Source organism: Oryctolagus cuniculus, chromosome 1 (genome assembly GCF_051225735.1).
Source record: "Oryctolagus cuniculus isolate XC-2025 breed Fujian yellow rabbit chromosome 1, ASM5122573v1, whole genome shotgun sequence".
NCBI lineage: Eukaryota > Metazoa > Chordata > Mammalia > Lagomorpha > Leporidae > Oryctolagus > Oryctolagus cuniculus.
The window spans coordinates 138,291,819-138,313,782 of record NC_142867.1 but is presented as its reverse complement, the minus strand read 5'-3'; the positions used below and the strand labels follow the sequence as shown (position 1 = coordinate 138,313,782).

Sequence of the window (21,964 nt, the reverse complement as noted above, 5' to 3'; positions counted from 1 at the left end):
GCGAGGCAAGGGGGCAACCTCTGGGCCTTGTCCAGGAGCCCGGGGGTGGGGGTTAGGAGAGGGAGGTAAGAAAGGAGGAGGGAGGAAGGGGGCGAAGGCCGAGGAGCCAGAAGAGGCGCGCTGGGGAGGTAAAGAGAGGGGAGAACCTTAGACCAAGGGAGAGAGGAGGGAGGAAGAAGAAAGGGGAGGGCCGAGGGGAGGGAAGAGGCGCGGGGGAGGGGAGCGGAGGAGGAGGCGGGAAGGGAGGGAGCGGGGGAGGGGCCTCCGCGCCGCTCCGCGCCCTCGTCCCCGCGCCGGCCTCCGCGTCCTCGCGCTCCGCAGCATCCCCGCGCTCTCGTCCCCGAGCCCCGCGCCCGCCGCCGCCGCCGCCACCACCGCCGCCGCCGCCGCTGCCGCCGCCGCCATCGCCATTCCTGGCGCCCCGCTCGCCGGGCCGCCGGGGCAGGGCGCGCGCTCAGGTAAAGTGCCGGGTCGCGTGGAAGGGAGCGCGCGGCGCGGGCAGGTGCCGGGGGACGGCCACCCCGCTCCGTGGAGCCCCCTCGCCGCACCCCAGGGCCCTCCCCGGACCCCTGCAGCTACCCCCCACCCGGGACCCCACCCGGGACCCCTCCCGGGACGCCACCTGGAGCTTCCTGGCCAGTCCCTTCCCTGGACGCCTCCCTCGACCCCCTCCTGCTCGGCCCCTCCCCTGCCTGGTTCCGGCCCGACCGCGGGGCGCAGGTGGCTCGCGGGGGCGCTGGGCTTACGGCAGACCCGGACCGGGGAGGGGGCGGCGCGCTCGCCCAAGCCCCGCCGCGCCCCGGCCCGCCCGGTCAGGCCCGCTCCGGCCGGTCCGGGCCCAGCCTCCCTGCGGGCTTCTGTTTTCCATTTTGGTCTCGAGGCCGAGGCCTCTGGGAGTGGACCCGGCGCGGCGCACTCAGACAGGTGGGGCAGGTCGCCCCCGCCTGGTGGTGGGTGCCGCAGGCCTCGGCTTCCTTCGGGGGTTTTGGCCGCGTTATTGTAGAACCGCTCGGGAGAGCCAGAATCCTTAGCTCCGTGGGGCTGCACCTGTTGCAGGCGCCTGGCGAGTGCAAGGGGCTGAGTCGCTGGGGGTTTGCCAGTGAAAACCTGGAAATGAGAGTTGAGGCCGCGGCCATCGTCTGGCTCGATTTGGTTTAGGATTCTGGGGGGTGGGTGGGGGGAACATTTGGGAGCCTGGAGGTGGGCAGTTCCAGGAGGCCTGTGGTGGGGGCTGCTGTCTGTGATTGGCGCAAGAAGTTGCTCAGCTTTTGTCTTGCAAACCTCCCTCTGCTCTGCACATCCCAGGCCCCAGGGTGGCCGCCGCTCCAGGGGCCTGTGGCCAGCTTTCTTCTCCTGCCGTTCTAAGCCTTTTCAACTCCATTGGGCGCCACTGAATGGAAGTTTCCTTTCTGGGGAGTGCAGTGACACCAGCAGCCTGTCACCTCCTGTGCCCCCCCCCACAGCCCCCTCCTGGGGCCTGCCCTCTGGCTGGCTACCCAGAAGGTTATTTGGGAATGTTTACTGTGCCCCAGAAACAAGCAACGCCGGCCAGGCAGGGCCGGAGCAGGTTGTGCTGGGGATGCTGTTACTCCGATTGTCACTTGCACGTTTGGTGTCTGTGCACGCCATGTGTCGGTGATCGCCCACCAGGAGAAGAAAGCAGGCCTCCTCCCTCCCCCTGGGGGAAGGGCTGGGCTAGGGACATGCTCACTGGGAGTGCCTGTCAAGAATGACACAAGTAAGCAAGACCACATGGCCACGTTGCCAGACCCAGTGCTGGCATGGGGGTCTGGGGCTGCCTCCCCTCGAGGTGCTCGTCTGTCTGTCTGCACTCTGAAACAGAGCCATTGAAGTCCTCCAGCTCTGGCTCCTGTGTGGCACCCAGGCTACCAGAGACCCCTCCCAGAGTGGCCCGCCCTTGGCTAAGGTTTGGGTGCAAAGCCCAGCGGCCGTGTTGCACTAGAAGCTGTCCTGTAGGGTGTCCTTGATGACACCATCCACTTGTGGACCGTCTCTTGCAGGTAGATTGTCGGCGGCAGATGCTAAATGGTGCTGTCTTCCCTGCACTGGGCCTGGGGGGTGTGGGCCGGTCCTGGGGAATGCGCTAATGACTGGCTTGGAAGGAGCTGCGAGGGGGCGCCTGCTGGGGCCAGCGCGATCAATAATGCATTGCAGAAATCAATGGTCTTCGTCATCCGATGTGCTTCTTGAGGGCGCCTGCTCAGGGGGGATGGGTGGGGCCCAGAGGGAGAGTGGTTGCTGGGGGTCTCTTCCTGTTGGGTGTGGCTGGGACCTCTTGTGGGGGAGGGGCATATATCTCCACTGTCCCCAGACCAGGCCGTGGGTCTGCTGCGCCCAAGCAGGCCTGGGGAGAGGATCTGCTTCCTGGTTGCTTTGTAATACACCTTCCCTTCGTGTAGGAATGTGCTTGGTTCAAAGGACTCTGGAGCTGGAGGAGGTGGCATGGGCTCCCTGTACTCCTGCCCCCCCCCCCACCCCGCTCCTAGGCTCTTCTGGAAGTGACAGTCGTGATCTGTGACCCCACCCAGGTGGGGGGGTGGGAGACCATGTGAGGATTAAACCCGAGCGTGCACTCTGCTGAGTTTGGGTGCAGCCCCTGGGAGGAGGGTGCTGGCTGCAGCCCCAGCTGGGGGCCGTCACTTCTCGTGGAATTGGATGATCCCAGCAAGAGGAGGAGGAGGCCAGAGGCTGGACAGCGGTGCTGGGGGAGATCTCGTCCTCGGTCCCCATGGCCTTGTCTACTGGGCTGAGCAAGTGTAGTTCCGGCAGCGCCACCTGTGTCCCGGGATCCCCAGGGCGTCGCCCCGGAGCGTGGCTGGTCCGGCAGCTCCCGTGCACCTGCAGGGAGAGGTTTGCTGGGGCCTCTGTGCAATTCTGTCATGGAGAGGTGGCATGGGTGAGCAGAGATGCGTTGGGAAGGTAGCACCCGTGAGCCCTGGGCCTGGGCTGGAGCTGGGTGGGGTTTGTCAGGTAATCTTTGGGATGAGCAGGTTGCCCGTGACCTGGGCACTCCCTGCTGCCTGCGCCCCTGCTTCCACTCCTGAGACACTGATGGGCTCATAGGCACCTGGGGGCAGGGTCCCTGGGGTCCTGTTTGGCCTGTCTCAGATGCCTCTGCCTGTAAGAGCGTTGGCTGCACCCTCCCCTGGGTCGTACCTACTGTGCACCCTGGGGTGACTGCCTCTGGACAAAGCTTGACCCAGAGCTTCCAGCCAGATCCATGTTTGATCCAAAGAGTCCCTCCTTTTGAAGTGATGCCGTGTACTAGATGATTGGATGTGTTGAGTAAATGATGAGTCTTCAAAATTTTTATTATTTGAGAGGTAGTGTGATGGATAGGGAGGAAGGGAGAGAGAGAGAGAGAGACAGACAGACAGACAGACACACAGACATCTTCCACTTACTGGTTCACTCCCTAAATGGCCAAAACAGCTGCGGCTGAGCCAGGCTGAAGCCAGGAGGCTGGAACTCCATCTGGGTCTCCCAAGTGGGTGCAGGGCCCTAAGCACTTGGGCCGTCCTCCACTGCTTTCCCAGATGCTTTAGCAGGGAGCTGGATCAGAAGCAGAGCAGCCAGGACTCGAATCTGCGCTCTGGCCGGTGTTGCAGCCAGAGGCGGAACCTGCTGAACCCAGCCCCTGAAGGATGGTTTTAAGGGGTCCCTTAGTACCTGCAGCGTGGCAGCGAGAAAGTGATCTTCACCGTGTCATGACACGTATGGAGCCCTTGTAGACGACGTGGTGTTTGGGATCTGCCTGGGCCAGTGTGGGGTGGGGAGGGCTGGTATTGTCCGTATGAGGGCCGTTTGGGGTCTGTCTGGGTGGACACCAGGGTCCGTTATTCTGTTTTGTACTTTCATAGTTCTCCAGTTTAATGTGGCAACGTGTCATGAGACCCCCCAAAACGTGGCATTGGGCCCGTCACTTCCTGAAACAATTCAAGGGCTCCTTTGCAAGATGTGCCAGTGCAGGAAGTGGAGGCTTCTCCCCTTCGTGTGCACGGGTGTGGGGAGACCCGGCTGAAGGCCACGCTGTGTGCCTGTGTGTCCAGCAGGCAGGCAGTTACAGAGAAGCTGCGGGACCAGGGGCCCTGAGCAGAGCAGCCCAGGAGCCAGGGAGCGACTGGGGGGAGTGGGAGAGTGCGTGCCAGAGTGCAGGGAGGTGTGTGGGGGTGTGTGTGTGGGAGTATGATTCTGTGTGAGTGTGGCAGTGGGAGTATGATTCTGTGGGAGTGTGGGAGTGTATGTAGAGACGTGTATGAGTGCAGTGTGGGAGTGCATGTGAGTCTGTAGGAGTGAGTGTGGCAGTGAGTGTGAGTGTGGGGGTGAGTGTGGCAGTGAGTGTAGGAGTGTGGGTGTGTGGGGGGGTGAGTGTGTGTGAGGGTGTGGGTATGGGAGTGAGTGTAGGAGTGTGGGGGTGAGTATGGCAGTGTGGGTGTGAGTGTGGGGGTGAGTGTAGGAGTGTGGGGGTGAGTGTGGCAGTGAGTGTAGGAGTGTGGGGGTGAATGTGTTTGAGGTTGTGAGAGTGTGTGGGTATAGGAGTGAGTGTAGGAGTGTGGGGGTGAGTATGGCAGTGTGTGGGCGTGAATGTGGGGGTGAGTGTGTGTGAGGGTGTGGGAGTGAGGGTGTGGGTATGGGAGTGAGTGTAGGAGTGTGGGGTGAGTATGGCAGTGTGTGGGCGTGAGTGTGGGAGTGTAGGAGTGTGGCAGGGAGTGTGGGAGTGAGTGTGCAGGGGTGAGGGGGTGAGTGATGTGAGGAGTGTGTGGGCAGTGGTGGGCGTGAGCGCGCATCGAGGGGGTGGAGGTGCATCCTCTAGCCTCCTGTGGCCGTGTGGTTGGTGGCTGTGGCACTGGGGTTGTTCCGGTTATCACAGTCAGTTTTTAGAGGGGTCTGCTTTAGTCCATAGGACTTCCCGGGTACTCAGTCGCACTGGATTTGTGAAAACCCCGTGCTTGTCCAGTGTCATGCTGCATGTGGCTTCCGTGACGCCGTGAGCCGGTAGTTAGCCACCTGTCAAGGGAGTGCTTTGTGGGCCTGGGAAGAGAGAGAGCTCTGTGTGCAGGCCTGGGCAGTGGGGGGAGGGTCCCTGGAGACTGAGGACAGGACAGTCAGTGACAGTGTCCATGACGGATGTGACGAGCTGCCATGAGGGGGAGGTTGGCCAAGCCTGGCTCAGGGTCCCACGGCCCTGGAGGGGCCTGCACCTGGCCTCTTCTCTTTGTGTTAGGAAACCAGAAGCTACCGTCACAAAAAGAGCATAAAATGGTACATTTGGCACAGAAACTTACAAAATAAAAACACATAAGTCACGAAGGAGCCTAAGTGTTTGGGGTTTTGGGTTTTCCTCACCTCGTGCAAGAGATCCGCGTCGTTGGAGCAGCCTGTGCGGGCTTTGCTGTGGTCTGGAGTCGGGGCCTGGCTTGGTCCTCAGCTGGGTGTGTTTTGGTTTTGTTTGGGAGGACGGGACGTTCCCGGTGAGGCTGCGTCTGCGTCTGGCTGTGTGTTGGAGCTTTTGCTGTTGGCCTGGTGGGTGGCCCGTGTTTTCTGCGGGCTGGGAGGGCGCAGCCGGGTGCTGTAGACTCTGGTGGCGCGGCTCTGAGCCTGGCGTGTGTCATGAGCTGCTGCTGGAGCCGCCTGCCCCGGCACTTGGCGCAGGTGCCTGCTGGGTACCTGAGTGGCATCTGACCATTCTGTTCATCCCTCCTCCTGTGGTGGAGACCCTGGACCCGGCGTTGGCCCTCTGACTGTGGAGGGCTGTTCATGTCTTGGTTCTTAGGGTGAAGGACTGGGCACCCACAAGGGTCCTGCCACCTCTTAGGTTTGCACAGTTGCCGGCATTTCACCGCTGCTCCCAGCAGGGTGTGTTGGGTACCAGCGACAGTGGGGAGCCAAGAACAGGAGGCCTACAAGGACTCAGGGTAAAGTACTGGGAGAGGGAAAGCCAGCAAGACAGGGAGAGAGAAAAATAGGAGGTTATGTCCCAGAGTGGGCGGCACGGGGTGGGGGTCCTACGGTCTGGGAGTGTTTGTGGTTTCAAATGAGGTGGCCTGCGGTCCCCGTGAGCCGGGAGCCTTGAGATGGTGAGATGTAACCCCGTGAAGGGGGTGGGGTCCGTGCTGGGAGTTTTGGAGTGCAGGGCTGGCTGGGTAAAGGCTCAAGTGTTTGGGGAGTGGTGTGGTGGCTGGAGTGGGAAGAGTTCCAGGGTGAGCCTGGAACGAGGCAGCGTCAGGGGGTGGGAGGTGTCCGTCAGTCATGTGTGGAATACGCAGCAGGAGGACAGCGGGCACGAGGTCCCGAGAGGGTGAGGGTCAAGGGTGGCTTTGAGCTTCCCAGCCTGGAGGCACCTGAGGAGCAGGTGGGAGCGGAGCCCAGGAGCAGAGTGAGTTTGCAGGAGGAGGAGGAGGCTTTGGGGGCAGCAGGGGTCTAACAGTTCCGGAATCGGAATCTCACCGTGTGGGGGAGCTGGCCTGTGGGCAGCCATGGGCACGGTGGGTCTTGTGTTTAAGGTTTGCAGAGAGCGGGAAGCGATGAGGTGGGAGGAGAGAGTCCCACAGGCTGCCCTGGTTCTGCAGACTGCTAGTGTTGTCCTGACACGTGCTCACCAGGCCAGGAGGGTGGCGGCGACATGCCCCCTGCTTCACATGGGTTGAGTGCTGGAAGATGGAGGGTGTCTCTATGGGAGGTGTCTCTGCAGGCAGCGTGGTGTCCCTGGGAACGTGTCCCCTGCACCAGAGGCTCTTGGGTGAGAACAGCAGCCTGTTTCCACATGCTGTCCAGGGCCTTCCGCTGTGCAGGCGTGGCCACCCGGCTGGAGCAGCCTGCACTGGGTAGGCGGGGTGCGGGGGAGGGGAGGTAGCACGGGGTCCCCGGCACAGCTGCACGGCAGACAGGGTGTGACTGAGAGTCCTCATTCCCGGTGCACTGTGAAGTGAGTTCCACCTGATGTGGGCAGTGATGTGGCAGCACCGTCCTCAGGACGCAGGCCAGGGGCTGGCAGGCCGGAGCCTGCAGGTCAGGTGCACCAGACTCGCTGGCTGCCTGTGGTCCGTGGCATCTTCGTGCTGAGTCATTGCTGCAGGGCCCTCGGGCTGTGAGCATCCCCCAGACTCTCTCTTGCCTCTGCATTCACGCCCAACCCCTGACCCGGCTCGGCCTAGGTCAGCTTGTTATGGATGCGATTCTTCTTCAGGGGTTTCGGAGTGGAAGCTTGTAGCGTGTGTGTGTGTGTGTGTGTGTGTGTGTATTGCATTCTTTTCTGTCCGGCTGCTTTCACCTTGTGTAGTATTTTCAAGCTGCTGTGTACACTGGTTCTTCAAAAAGTTCATGGGAAATGTGTATAATGAAAAATCCATGCCTGGCTCTCACTTTTTTTTTTTTTTTTTTTTTGCATTAAAGTAAACTTATCTTTTAATTCCATCTCCCATGAACTTTATGAGGAACGCTGTGTGTCAGTACCTCCTGTCTTTTTATTGCCTAATAGTATGACATGGACATTGTGTGGAGATGCCATGAGCTGTTTGTTCAGTCACCTCTTGGTGGATGTTTGAATTGTTTCCTGGTTAGGCTAATTGTGATTAGAAGGGCTGTGAGCTAAAGCGCAACACCAAAAAGACAACCAGTTAAAACACAAGTGAACGTGTCACCAAAGACTGTGTATGAATGGCCAAGTTGTATGCGGGAGATGGCCGGCCTCACTGGTCGCTCGGGATTGCAAATCAAAGCCACAGCTAGATCGTCACTTCTTACCCACCAGGATTGGTGTAGTTAGGAAAGAGGGAAGGGAGGGAGGGAGGGAGGGAGGGAGGGAGGAAGGAAAGATGGAAGAAAGGAAGGGAGGGAGGGAGGGAGAGAGAGAAGGAAGGAAGGGAGGGAGGGAGGGAGGGAGGAAGGAAATCACAAGTTTGCTGAGGTGTGCAGACATTGAAATGATTGCACACTGTTGATGGGGAGGCAAAGTGGTGCAGCTGTCTTGTAGAACAGTTAAATACACATCTAGGATCACCATGTGACCCAGAGAGTGCACGCTGAGGCATATCGCTAAAAGAAACCGAGGCTTAAAAACATGCACCATTCGGAATCGCCGAAAGGTGGGAATAAGCCGCTGTCTGTGAGCAGACGGGTGAGTAAGCAGATTGTGTGTGTCCACACGCGGAGCGTTGCTCAGTCGGAAGCAGCGACTCACGCTGCAACGTGAATGAACCTTGACAACCGCTCAGTGAAGATAGCCAGGCACGACGGCCACGCAGCCCTTGGTTCCATTTCTGTGGAGTGCTCGGGACGGGCAGAAGGTGCATTCGAGGTGGCCCCGCGCTGGGGGAGTGGCTGGGCTTTTGGGGTGAGCATGTGTTCAACTTTGTGAGAAACTGGCAGACTTCCCCCGAGCGGTTGTATCATTTTACGCTCTCATCACTGCGTGTGAGGGCTGCCGTGGGTTCACTTCCGTGCCAACACTTGCTGTTGTCAGTCTTTTTAATTTTAGTTTTCTGGGGGCACGGTGTCCTGCTGGGTCGCTGTGGTTTCAGTCGAGCGTCTCCTGCGCTTGTTAGCCGTCTGTGTGTATCCTTTTGTGGACTTTCTGTTCAGAGCTTTTGCTCACTTTTTAGTTGGGTTATCTGTCTTACTTTTGAGTTGTAAGACTTTATAGATTCTGGACTCAACTGCTTTGTCCCATATTTATATTGCAAATATTTTCTCTTGATCCTTGTCTGGCCTTTTAATTTTATTCACGGTGTCTTTCAAGAGGCAGACTTTTTAGTTTTGAGTGAGCCTAGTTTACCAGTTGTTTTACTGGTTTGTGCTTTTTTGTGCTAGAAATCACCATAGGTATAAAGGCTTCCGCCTGCATTTTCTTCTGAAAATGTTGCAGTTTTAGCACTCAGGCTTAGGTCTATTACATATTTTGAGTTAATTTTTAACTGGAAAGAGCTAAGCATTGAGGTTCTTTGCCTGTTCAGGGACTTCAGTGCCCTTTGTTAAAAAAAAAAAAAAAAAAAAACATAAAACAAAACCTACACTTTCCCTCTTGAACTGTCTTCACACCGTATTTGAAAAGGAATTCACCCCATGAAGGAGCTTCCTAAGGTCTATGGAACACACCTGTTTTGAAAAAAAACTTATATGTGGATTTCAAACTTTGCACCAAAATGAACTTCTCTTTAATTCCATGATCTGGGGACCTTTGGCAGTGGCCTGGTGCCAGAGAGGCGCTGCTTCTGGGTTCTGCTGTGTTCCATAGTGGCTGCTCACTGTAGCCTCACCGTAGGTCACCCAGGACCATGCTGTTGCTTCCTGTCAGGAAGTCTGACAGTTTTGCTTCATTGTCAATTCCAGAGCCTTTGCTTTCCTACATACACTTTTTTTTTTTTTTTTGGACAGGCAGAGTGGACAGTGAGAGACAGACAGAGAGAAAGGTCTTCCTTTGCCGTTGGTTCACCCCGCAATGGCCTCTGCGGCCGGCGCACCGCACTGATCCGAAGGCAGGAGCCAGGTACTTCTCCTGGTCTCCCATGGGGTGCAGGGCCCAAGGACTTGGGCCATCCTCCACTGCACTCCCTGGCCACAGCAGAGAGCTGGCCTGGAAGAGGGGCGACTGGGACAGAATCCGGCGCCCCGACCAGGACTAGAAACTGGGGTGCCGGCGCCACAGGCGGAGAGGTTTAGCCAAGTGAGCCGTGGCGCCAGCCTAGACACTATTTTTAATCAGACGCTATTTTTCTATTGAGATGATCATATGATTTCTCTTATTTTTTCTATAAATATGGTGAATTACATTAATTTTTTAAAAAGATTTACTTATTTGTTTGAAAGGAGAGTTGTAGAGAGAGGGAGAGACAGAGAGACAGAAAGAGAGAGAGACGTCCTCCATTCACTCCCCAGATGGTCACAACTTCTAGGACTGGACCAAGCCGAAACCAGGGGCTTCTTCCAGGTCTCCCACGTGGGTGCAGAGGCCCAAGCACTTGGGCCATCTTCTGCTGCTTTCCAAGGCCCATTAGCAGGCACCTGGATAGGAAGTAGAGCAGCTGGGATGGGAATTGGCACCCATGTGAGGTGCCGGTGCTACAGGTGCCACAACACCAGCCCCCACGTTGATTTTTGAATGTCTCAGTAACCTTGCACTTTGGCACAGACTCCACTTGGTCATGGCATATCATCCTGCCACTGCCCTCCTTACCTGCAGGGGGGTATGTGTTAAGACCCCCAGTGGGTGCCTGAGGCTGTGGTGGTGCCAGACCCTCTGTGTATCCTGTCACTGAGAGGAAGCACTTTGCAACTTCTCCTTGGCGTATCTGAACTGCCAGCGCTACTGCTTCCGTGCTGTGGAGCCATTATCAAGCGAAAATAAGGGTTTCTTAACATAATCGTTGCTATGCCACTACCATTGATCTGATAATTCAGATGGCTACTATATGGTTCACGTCCCTGGTGGGATGGAGCGGGACAGCATGAGAGTTTATCCCACTGCTCTGAACAGAACTCAGTTTAAAACATGTATTGGGGTTGGCTGTGGCACAGTGGGCTAAGCTGCCACCTGTGATGCTGGCATCCCATATGGCTGCGGGTTCGAGTCCCAGCTGCTCTGCTTCTGATCCAGCTTCCTGCTAATGTGCCTGGGAATGTAGCGAAGATGGCCCAAGTCCCTGGGCCCCTGTCATCCACTGGAGACCCGGATGGAGTTCCAAGCTCTTAGCTTCAGCCTGGCCTTTCAAAAACAGAGAGAGAGAGAGAGAGAGAGAGAGAGAGAGGTGTCTTCCATCTGCTGGTTCACTCCCCAAATGGCTGCAATGGCTGGGGCTGGGCTAGACTGAAGCCTGGAGCCAGGAGCTTCTTCCAGATCTCCCACATGGGTGCAGGGGCCCAAGAACTTGGGCCATCTTCCACCACCTTCCCAAGCCATTAGCAGGGAGCTGGATCAGAGGTGGAGCAGCTGGGACTCGAACCAGTGCCCATATGGGATGCTGGCACTGCAGATGGCGGCCCAGTCTGCTGTACCACAGTGCCAGCCCCACAAGTAAATATTTAAACAAAGCATATGAATTATTTCTTTCTGGAATTTTCCATGTAATACTTTTACACCATGGGTAACCACCATGGGAACCAGGACAGAACAGGAGATATGGGGAGGGGGGTGGGCAGGGAGAGACTGCTGTTTGCTGGATTCAGTTTGCTACATTTTGTTTGGATATCTGATCTGTAACTATTTGTGAAGGATGTTTTCTTTTCTTGTAATACTTGGCTTGGTGTTGGCATCAGGAGGAATATCGGTCCCCCCCCCCCAACAATGGTTTTGGAATAATTTCTTCTTCACTTACTGTTTTTAGAAAGTTCTTGTAGGATTGGTCTTCTGTGTCTTAGATGTTTAATAGAATTGAATGGTGAAGCTCTCGGGCTTGGGATTTTCTTTATGAGGAAGGATTTTGGGTAGGAGCTCAGTTTCTTACCACAGGCCTATGAAGACTTTCCACTTCTACTTGCATCAGTTCTCGTCATTTCTGTGATTTATTGAGATATCTTTTTTTTTTTTTTTTTTGGACAGGCAGAGTTAGACAGTGAGAGAGAGGGAGAGAGAGAGAGAGAGAGAGAGAGAGAGAGAGAGAGAGAGAGAAAGGTCTTTTCATTTCTATTCAGTGAAGTCCAGGCTGTTAACTTCACCTTCTGAGTTTTGGCAAACGCACACCTGTGGTCGTGTAACCGGATCATGGCAGAGGGCGAGGCTTTCACGGCAGCCTGGGAGCCCGGCTCTGGAGGTGCCTCAGCCTGCACTGTCTGTGACCGCGAGCCACGCACATCTCGTATCCTGAGGGACACACGCTTGCACGCTCACACCAGGCAGCACGTGGAAAATTCCTGCAGCTTTAAAAACTCCCGCATGTCCTGTTGTGGTTAGTACTTTTCCCTGGGCGCTGGTGGGCACGGGTCTGTTTCCTGTCCTGCCAGCCTTTTCCAGAACGTCACAGACGCGGAACTGTGCAGGTTGTAGCCTTTGCTGGCTCCTTCTACTCAACATCCTTGCTCAGGTGTCTGAGCAGGAATGACAGCTGTCGGGTCCGTGTCTCAAGGGTGATCCTGGCACTTGCGAGTGAGGTGTTGCAAAGGCAGATGTGGGAGACAGGAGAGGAAGTCAGGGGACAGAAGGATGTGGTGGCATTCATGGTGGCCTCCGTCCGGGACTGGCCCAGTGCTGTCTGCCCATCTCACGCAGTCCTGGCCGTGGGCCCACCAGTTGGGTCAGCGCTGGCACTTGTTTACAGGTGAGGACAATGAATGTAGAGAATAAGCAATGTGTCCTTGGGCCCCTCCGCCAGGATCTGAGCCCAGGAGTTGTGCCTGTGAGCCCTGTGCTTTGCACAGGCTGTGGGGGTGCCTTCAAGGTACTAAAGATGTGTGTGCCCCTGGCTGATGAAGTTTGCATGAAAGAGTTGATCCTCAAGAATCGTGCATGTGAGGAGCATTTAGTGAAAAGGTTGTTTCTAAATATAAAACCTCGCTGTATCCTGAGCGGCGAGTGACAGAGACTGATGAGGGAACAGGTAGTTAGCAACATTAGTCAGCCTTTAAAAATGATGTCAAATATGCGCAACAAAATGGGAATTAACGTAATTCATCCTGCACTGAGAACAGTTCATGAAGCTTATGTACAGGAAGAGCTGAAAACTGTCTACAGTGCACATGGCCGTCCAGAGGGCATTCGGGGGTGTGATTGACGGGCCTCATGCCTCCTCCTTGGGGCTGGTCTGCATTTCTCTGTTCTCTGCAGTCATGTTCTTCATGGACACCCTAAAGGAGAAATCAAAGAAAAACTTGAAAAACGGGACTTTAGATCACACACAGATACACACCATGCACAGATGCATCACGCACACACCACAAACCCTGCACACAAACACGTGAGCACATGCGTTTATATGCACACTGTCTAGAGAGGCCCCACAGGTCCCTTGTTACGTGTGCCTTGCTCAGAAAGTAGATGCTGTTGGCCTGCGTTTTCTACGTTAGCAGCGCAGGCGGGCGGGTGTGCGTGTGGCAAGCAGCAAAGAGCCTGATACACACAGGTCCCCGGATCGGGGTTTGTGGCCTCGCCAGACCAGCCCCCCTCGGGAGCGGGGTCGGCCCCCTCGGTGTTTCCTGTGGGGGGCTCCCCGGAGGGAGGCGGGGTGGCTCCTGTCTTGGCAGGAGCCGAGCCGGGGATGCAAGTGGAATTCTGAGTCCTGTTTGAAAGCAGGCTTCAGAGAGGTTTCAGCCCACGTGGGACGTGCTACAACATGTTTGATGAGAGTCTGAGAGCTTTATGGCAGCCAGGGAGCCTGGCCTGTGGAGGCGTCGCATGTTGGCGCCATCAGACTGGTGGTGACCCACATGCATTTTACATAGAGAGGCAGCAAACACAGCTGCACACACGGACACTGAACACGCGCCGCACACGCGTGCTGTAGGTGCCACTGAAACGGAAGCTTTGCTCCACACCCACTGCCACCCTTCGCAGTACTGGGTGCGTTCTTAGAGTTTTACACGGTTGCATTTTATCCAGAGGCCGTGTTTGCAAAGAGCTGACCCCTGTAAGACATCTGTGAGTGACAGCATGGACGTTTAAAAATTGCAGCATTAAGTCAGTGTGTGTGTGTGTGTGTGTGTGTGTGTGTAAAAGTCCGTGTGGCCGACTTTTGACCCTGGACCCTCACTCCCTGGTGTGCCCCAAGTCTGTTGGTCCCCTGGGTTTCTGGGCAGAGCGTCCCCAGGGGCCCTCAGCACACTGCTTGAGCTGTGAGCCGCCGGCTGCAGGCGGGGGGCTGGGCTGTAGTCCCAGGAACAAGAGGGCCGGGAAACTGGGTCAGAGCAAAGCTCTTGAGCAGGCGGAATTGGATATCTGGCTCCTCTTTGCAAACCGAGGGCAGTGGCTTGGGTTTCCAGTGTGGAATCCTGTGAAGCTGCCCAGCTCCCTCCCAGCCCCCTCTAAGCAGTGGCAGCTTCCTGTTAGCCTTGATGAGGAGGGGGCAGTCCCTGGGGGACATGGACCACCCACAGGAGCCTGGGCCAGTGTGGCTTGGTGTTTGCCCGCTTGGCCAAACCAGGGAGGTGGTGAGAAGGCAGTTTTAAAATAGACACCACTTGCCGCGGGAGCTGGGAAGCTCAGCTTCAGGGAGAGCGGGGACCCTGGGTATTTCGCAGGCAGTGCCCTGGGAGGCTGCGAGCCAGCGGGCGCAGGTTGTGTGTCAGTGCCGTTTATAATTAGCACATCCGTTTCGGCAGCCGCCGCGCTGTGAGAGTGGAGGACAGAACACAGACACGCTCCCCCTGCTCTTCCGTGCCGAGGCACTGCTAGCCCTTACGCTGCAGTTGCTAAAGATGGAAAAGTGCTTTTTCCCAAACACAGCCCCATTCATCAGCCCCCAGCTGCTGGGGCGTCCCTCCCCACGCCCCTGGCCTTGGGCGCTCTGCTGTGCGAGGAGGAGGCGGAGTGTGGCTCCCTCGTCGTGGTGTTCTGGAGGCTGGGGTAGCCTTGGCTGTGTGCAGGTGGAGCTGTGTGGCTGCTGGGCTCGGGCCCCAGGGCGTGGCCTGTGTGTTTCTGTGCTTTTTCACACCTCGAGGTGCCTCTCTGGTTGGAGCAGATGCAAGGGGTGGAGTCCATGGCCTGGGACTGTGGCCTCATGGTCATCTTCCTCCTGCCAGTGTGCTCTCCGTGCGGCCGCTCGTTGGCCTCGCTTGCTACGTGTGTGCTCCGTGGACGTGTCCCAGGAGAGACAGGCAGCTCCGCGTGCTGTGGACATTGTGAGCTTGTGGGAGCCGGGGTCCCCAGGAGAGGCTGACTGCCACTTGCTGTGGTCCCCCTGCCCTGATGTGGCACCATAAGGCGGCAGCAGCAGTAGCAGTGAGGGCCTCGCGCCTGGCCTGCTTATGTCTTTCTGTCTCTCCCAACCCCCTGGCGGGGAGATGTTCACAGACTGTTCCCTGGGGTGCCCCTGGCCTCAATGGATAGCATGTGCCTCTGGTCCCCAGGGCCCCAGGGACCTGTGGTCACCACTCCCCAGCCGGTCCCTGGCTGAGCGATGGCTGGGCCCACTCTGTGTACGCTGGATTCTGCCGGAGGAGCGTTGGTTGGCTCTGTCTGTGACACTGGCAGCCTGCTCTCGCCTTGCAGCCTGGTATGGTCCAGGCAGCCCCACTCTGAAAATACAGCATATGTGAATGAAGTATATAGAAACATTAATGAATTTTGTCTTTGGGGCCGGCGCAGTGGCGTAGCAGGTAAAGCCACCGCATGCAGTGCTGACATCCCACATGGGCACTGGTTCGAGACCTGGCTGCTCTACTTCCGATCCAGCTCTCTGCTGTGGCCTGGGATAGCAGTGGAAGATGGCCCAAGTCCTTGGGCCCCTGCACCCGCGTGGGAGACCCGGAGGAAGCTTCTGGCTCCTGGCTTTGGATCTGCTCAGCTCAGCTCTGGCCATTGTGACCATGTGGGGAGTGAACCAGCAGATGGAAGACTCTCTCTCTCTCTCTTTATCTGTGTGTGTGTGTTTGTGTAACTCTTACTTTCAAATAAATAAATAAATCTTTAAAAAAAAAGAATTTTGTGTTTAGACTTGGGTCCCGTCCCCAGTGTGTCTCATTATGTAGAGGCAAAAATTCTAAAATCTGCCCAAAATAAAAGAAAAAAAAGTGAAATCTGAAGTGCTTCTTCCAGTCCCTAGCTGTGCTGTGTCCCTGCTGTGCCTCTGCCTTGGTGAAGTGCACGGGATCCGCCATACTTGTGCGTGTGCTGCCTGTGTGGCTCCCACGTTGGTGCTGTTATGAGGGAGGCTCCAGAGACTGCGTTTTGTCCTTTACCTTTCTTCTGGGACACAGGTGGCCCTCAGGGGTCTGTGGCTCTCACCGCAGAGTTTGCATGGCTGTCGCCAGCGTGCTTGCCCTCTGAGAAGCACCCTTGACTGGCACCCACTGCTTGCACCTCCATCTCTGGCTCTCAGGCTGCACCCTCTGGCATCCCAACCACCCCCACCTGCAGGGGAGGCAGGTGGGAGCCCCCTTTGTTGCCAGCAGTGCTGCTCCACTTCGCAGCCTGTGTGTGGGGTCCACCCGTCCACTCAGCAGCAAGCAGTGTGTGGGTCCCAGGCTGAGGGATGGAGGAGGGGTTGAGGTGTGGCACTTCCACGGGGCAAGGTGTGTACGTGTGCTGATGGTGCAGGGAGCGGGGTCCATCTGGGCCCTGGAGGGTGGGGGCCATCCAGTAAGGACTGGGGTGGGATGTTGAAGTCTGGAGCACCCAGCTGGAAGTCGGCACCAGTGGGAGGCAGCGGGGCTGAGCAGGAGAAGGTGGTGGCGGCGTGGCAGTGGATCTGCAGCTCCCGCCCCCTCCCCACAGGTCTGGGTGGCCTCCTGTCTGCTTCACTGTGTGTATGGGTGAGGGTGGGGGGAGACAGGGGCTGTAGAGTGTGGGGCTGCGTGCCTTCCAGGGTGGCTTCCCGTCCTGCACAGGGTGCTGCCCACTGAGGAGCTGGCCCGCAGGTGGACGGTCCTAGTGTCTTTCCCCTGAGGCTGGGCCCCGCCATCTGGTGGCCTTGGGTGTTGGAGCAGAGATGAGCTGACTTCTGCGGCCCTTTGAGACCCCTCACCCACAGAACCCACGGAGCCCACAGAACCCACAGAACCCACAGAACCATGCCAGGAGGGGAGAGCCTTGGGCCGAGCGGCAGTGGCCTAGGACACAGGTGCTGGGTGGGAGGGTCTCACGAGGGGGTGAGAAGGAAGCTCCCCACATTTTCGTGGTCTGTACTGGAGACCTCCCTGCCTTCCCTGAGGGTAACAACCTTGAGGGAAACGTGCTGCCTCCTCCTAGACTCTCAGGGGCACAGGCGTGGGGCTGCTGGGACTTGGAGCAGCCCTGTGCATTCTCCCAGCTCTGGAAGCCAAAACCAGGGTGTGGTCAAGACTCCCCCATCCACCTCTCCCAGCTTCTGTGGCCCCCAGTCTATTGCTCCAGTCTGTGCTGCATCGACACGTGCATCTCCCCAGCGTCTCTGTCTCCTCTGTGTGTCTCTTAAAAGGACACTTGTCCGCAGATTTAAGGCCCATCCGCATAACCCAGGAGTGTCTCATCTTCAGATCCTGCACCGCACTATGTATGCAGAGACCCTTTTTTCAAATAAATAAGATCACAGCCACAGGTAGCAAGCGGGTAGCCCTGCAGCCTGCAGGAGAAGGTGGCTGGAGCCGTCTGTGGGCCGGATGCCAGGCGGTGGCCCTGCCGGGCGGGGCGGGGCTGGCAAGCCTTCCCCCTCCCCAGGACGGATTCCAGCCAGGCCTTATTGGCAGGAAAATGGAAACGGTGGGTGCATTCCGCACTCGTGGGAAGCAGAGGCCGTGGAAACTGGCTGCTCCGAGCAGTCGCTGCCCGCGTATTGACACAGGAGAGGCGGCCCCTGTTCCCTTCGTGGGAGCTGCTGTTGCCGTCCGGTGGGACCTTTGCCTCTGAGTGCTGCTCCCCAAAGATCTCTGTGGAGCCCTGAGCATGAACAGGAAGTGAGGTAGCTGACCAGCGTTTCCTTTATTTTAGTGGCATTCCTGCTGCTCAGACAATGAGGGGAGAAAGCTCCCCTGGCGCTGGGTCAGTGCCCCTGGTGGCTTGCCTTTCTGAGTCTCCCCGTGCTGTTTTCACACGCACACCCCCTTGCAGAGCCCAGAGGTGGTGTTGTCCCCGTGCTGGGCAGGTTTTTGCAGCTTGCTTTACTGGCTCGTCATGGATGTCACTGTTCTGTGTCATGCCAGGGCTGGACCCGACTCTGGGGGCTTCGTGCCTCGTGGTGCGTGCACCGGGTGGCCCTCTGTCCCTGGTGGACGTCTCTAGTCTTGTCACATGCAAGACTACTTTTCTGGGTACACACTGCTTGCGTTCAGGCATCGTTCAGCTTGGCCATTGCCAGCCTGGCTGCCTGCCCGCGGGACATGTCATGGCCCCTGGGAGTGACGGAACCAGAAGGAGAACTGGTTGGTGTGTGTGCTAGGCTGGGTGTGCAATGTGTATGTGCATGCGTCTGAGTTGTGCGTGTGTGTGTGTGAGGGTGTGGTATACGTGAGTGCATGGATGTGAGTGCCTGCCCGCACACGTGTGCACACACGTTCCAGAACAGAAGTGCACAGAAGCCGTGGGTCTGCTTTCTGGAGGCCTTCTCTGGGCTCAGCAGTCTCTGCTCAACAGGAGGCTCACTGAACTTATTTTCCAGAAGTCTCAATTGTATTTTTAGCTAAAAGACCCACCCACCCTGACGCCTCTCTGGCTTGTCTTGAAAGATAGTGCATGGGTGAGATTGGACACGGGGCTGTGAGTCGTGCTCCCGTCTCTCTGAGAGTTAAGCATGCCAGGGCCCAGATGGCTGGCCGGGCCAGCTTTCTGTTGGGGTGCTGTGTGCTCACAGGGACATCCCCCGTCAGAGTCGGCTCTGACTCAGTTCTGGGGGCTGTCGGAAGCCGGTCCTTGGCCTCGTCCCTGACTGATTCTGTTAGGGTCCTGTAGAGAAGAGGAACCAGCTGTGTGTGCATGTGTGTGTGTGTGTGTGTGTGTGCACATAGAGCAAGGGAGAGAGATTTATCGTAAAGAATTGGCTCCTGCAGTTGTGGAGGAGTGAGTTCAAGGTGTGCCGGGTGGGCCGGCCGGGTGGGCCCTGGAGAAGAGAGAGCTGCAGCTCCAGGCCCAAGGCCACCGGGAGGCAGAGGCCGCCGTGTTCTCTGCAGCCTTTCAGGTGACTGTGCGAGGCCCAGCACACTGGGGAGGGTCGCCTGCTTGGCCGTGCCACGTCTGATGCACGAGTGAACGTCCTTCAAAATCACACCCTCCCAGGGGCATCGCCGGTAACGCTGGACCAGAGAGTGTTCTGGGGTCTGCATGTGTGGATTCAGCCACTGATGGCTCGAAGATACTCAGGGTGAAAATCTGTGTCTGTGCTGAATACAAGGAGACTTTTTTTTTTTCTTCTTATCATTACAGATAATAGCAGATAAGGGCTGTTGACACAGCATTTGCATTGTGTTAGGTGTTAGGTGTGAGAAGTCCTCTAGAGAGGATTTGCAGAATCTGGGAGTGTGTACCTGAGTCTCTGTAAAGAGACACCAGCATTCTTTCTCTGAAGGGAGGAGAGAACCTCCACTTTGACTATGACCGTGTCTAAACAAGATAAGAGTCGGAGAACTCAGGGGGCTTCCATAGCTTTGGAAACTCATGACTGGTGCATAGGGAGATTACTGATGCCATAAACAGGAGTGTCAATTTGTAAAGTCAACAACAGGAGTCACTGTGCACTTACTCCTCATGTAGGATCTCTGTCCTTAATGTGCTGTACATTGAGGCTTAATGCTATAACGAGTACTCAAACAGTATATTTCACTTTGTGTTTCTATGGGGGTGCAAACGATTGAAATCTTTACTTAATGTACACTAAACTGATCTTCTGGAAAAAAAAAAAAAGAAATTATCAATTCCCAACTTGACTCTCACTGGGATTAAACATGACAATAGGTCTGATCTGATTTCATCATCACTTAAAAAAAAATCATCTATTATTTTTCACTTTATGTTTCTGTGTGGGAGCAAACTGTTGAAATCCTTACTTAAGGTATACTAAGCTGATCTTCTGTATATTAAGATAATCGAAAATGAATCTTGATGTGAATGGAAGGGGAGAGGGAGTGGGAAAGGGGAGGGTTGTGGGTGGGAGGGACGGTATGGGGGGGGGGAAGCCATTGTAACCCATGAGTCGTACTTTGGAAATTTATATTCATTAAATAAAAGATAAAAAAAAAAAAAAGACACCAGCATTGTGAATTTGGTGAGGGGTTGCCCTGGAGCCAGTCCCCACGTGGATATCAAGGGACAGCTGTCTCTGATACTATGGCCCAGCCAAGTGGACAGGCGCATTAGCCATCACACCAGCCCAGCCCCGCGGCTGGCCACAGTGTTTTGTTTTGTTTTGTTTTTATTTTATTTTATTTTTTTGACAGGCAGAGTGGACAGTGAGAGAGAGAGACAGAGAGAAAGGTCTTCCTTTTTTGTCGTTGGTTCACCCTCCAATGGTTGCCGCGGCCGGCGCGCTGCGGCCGGCGCACCGCGCTGATCTGAAGGCAGGAGCCAGGTGCTTCTCCTGGTCTCCCATGGGGTGCAGGGCCCAAGTACTTGGGCCATCCTCCACTGCACTCCCTGGCCATAGCAGAGAGCTGGCCTGGAAGAGGGGCAACCAGGACAGAATCTGGCGCCCTGACCGGGACTAGAACCCGGTGTGCCGGTGCCGCAAGGCGGAGGATTAGCCTAGTGAGCTGCGGCGCCGGCCTGGCTACATTGTTTTGTAAACACGTGCAGGCCACGGGGAAGCTCTGTAGCTTGCTTGGATGTTGGAGGTCAGAGGATTGATCCTGGAAGGCTGTCCCGAGCAGGCTGGGCTCCTGGTTCATCCCCAGAGGTCAGCAGGCCCATGCTGGCGAGCACACAGGTTGACATTTCGGGTGTGCAGCGCCTGGGCCTCGTGCCGGCTGAGCCTGGCCTTTAGTATAACTGGGACAGCTGCCTCGCGCCTGTGCTCTGGCCCCGTGTCTCGGCACCAGTCCCTCCCTGGTTTCCATTGTCTTCCCGCTGCAGACAGCGGCTGCATTTTCCCCACAGAGTGTGTGGCGGTGCTTGGACCTGCTGGAGGCATTTGTTAGCAGAAAGCCCTGGAATTTTGCCTCGCTGAGGTTTCCTTTTTCTGGGAAAAAACATATTTGTGCAGGCCCGGGTCTTGCCATCATTTCCCTGAGCCCTGGGCGTGGCCTCTCCTCCACTTGGCGTGTTCTTATCAGGCCTTTGTGCCATCCTGTTAATGCAACCGTGAATAATCTGCCTGCAAGCAGGAGAACCTGGGGTGGGGGGGGTTCCAGTGTCTGCTGGGGATTAGGAGGGAACCCAGCAATGAGAGAGGAGCTTGGGGGCTCCTGGGAGTGACAGAGGAGGTGGCCCGTCTCCTGGTCCATCAGGCGCGATGTTGAGGTGAATGAATGGGCATGTGAGTGAGTGGGCGGGGCTGGCCACAGATCAGGAGGACTTGGCACCACTGGCAGTGTGGTGGGACAGGTGTCGGTCTCTGTGTGTCCTGGGCCCTGCTTCCCCCAGGTCAGTCCTTGCCCCCCAGGTTTGTGAGCTCGCAGGTCTCGGCACCGCCTGTGCTCCGGGTTCTGGGCCTTCTGCCCAGCCTCGGTCGCAGTGTTTCTCAGAAAGCCAGCTCTCCCTGGGCAACCCGGGACATGCAGAGTTTGTGGCTGGTTCCTCTGCCGTGCTGGGGTGCGGCAGGGCCTTTGTGACACCTTGCGCCTCAACCCCTTCCCACTGGGGACAGCCGCCTTGGGGTTCCCCCGGTGGCATCTGGCCCACGGCTTCCCCCCTCAGCCCCTCAAGCAATAGTTCCTGCTCTCAGAAGCCCTTTCTGGTCCTCTGTGGGGCTGCACACCAGACGCTTCCGTCCTGACCCCAGGCCGGCCCTCGCCATGGGAAGGTTTGTCTGAGAGGAGCTGCCTGGCTTTGTCCTCATGGAGGGATCTATAGCTGGGCAGTGTCGCCTGTGTTAGCCCTTGTCCTCGGCCAGGAAGCTTTCGGAACCCTAGAGCCTAAACAAGATAATGAGGTGCATACATTAAAAATAAAATAACGATCTGCAGGTTCTGCAGCTCAGTTGGGATCTGAGGGTAGGTCCAGTGCCTGTGACCCAGGGAGAGAGGGAGGGAGAGAGAGAGAGAATTGAAGCAGTTTATGGAGATTATTTACTGGGTTCTTTCATGTGTACAAAAGCAGATGGCTGCAAGTTAAGAGCTTGGAGACAGGCGGATCTGCTTACGTTTTATTTGTCCGGCATCTTCTTTGTGCTGCTCTTATTTGGATAAAAACGCGAGTGATTTCTTAACCACAAGCAGAGTTTACCCGAAGGTTAATCGC

General features: G+C 56.6%; 1 protein-coding gene across 8 annotated transcripts in view; it reads left to right on the top strand.

Annotated features, from left to right (window-relative positions):
- Positions 1-241: 241 nt before the first annotated feature.
- Positions 242-21,964, top strand: part of SEMA4D (semaphorin 4D) — a 127,382-nt gene continuing 105,659 nt past the window's right edge. For 3 of the 8 annotated variants that reach the window (XM_051847448.3, XM_089315902.1, XM_051847399.3), the window contains exon 1: positions 267-458. The gene's annotated coding sequence lies outside the window, so the exon portion shown is untranslated. Of the gene's footprint in view, positions 459-8,092; positions 8,138-21,964 lie in introns of those variants that run through there. The other 5 variants (XM_070049343.2, XM_051847429.3, XM_089315865.1 and 2 more) reach the window with 4 other exon arrangements.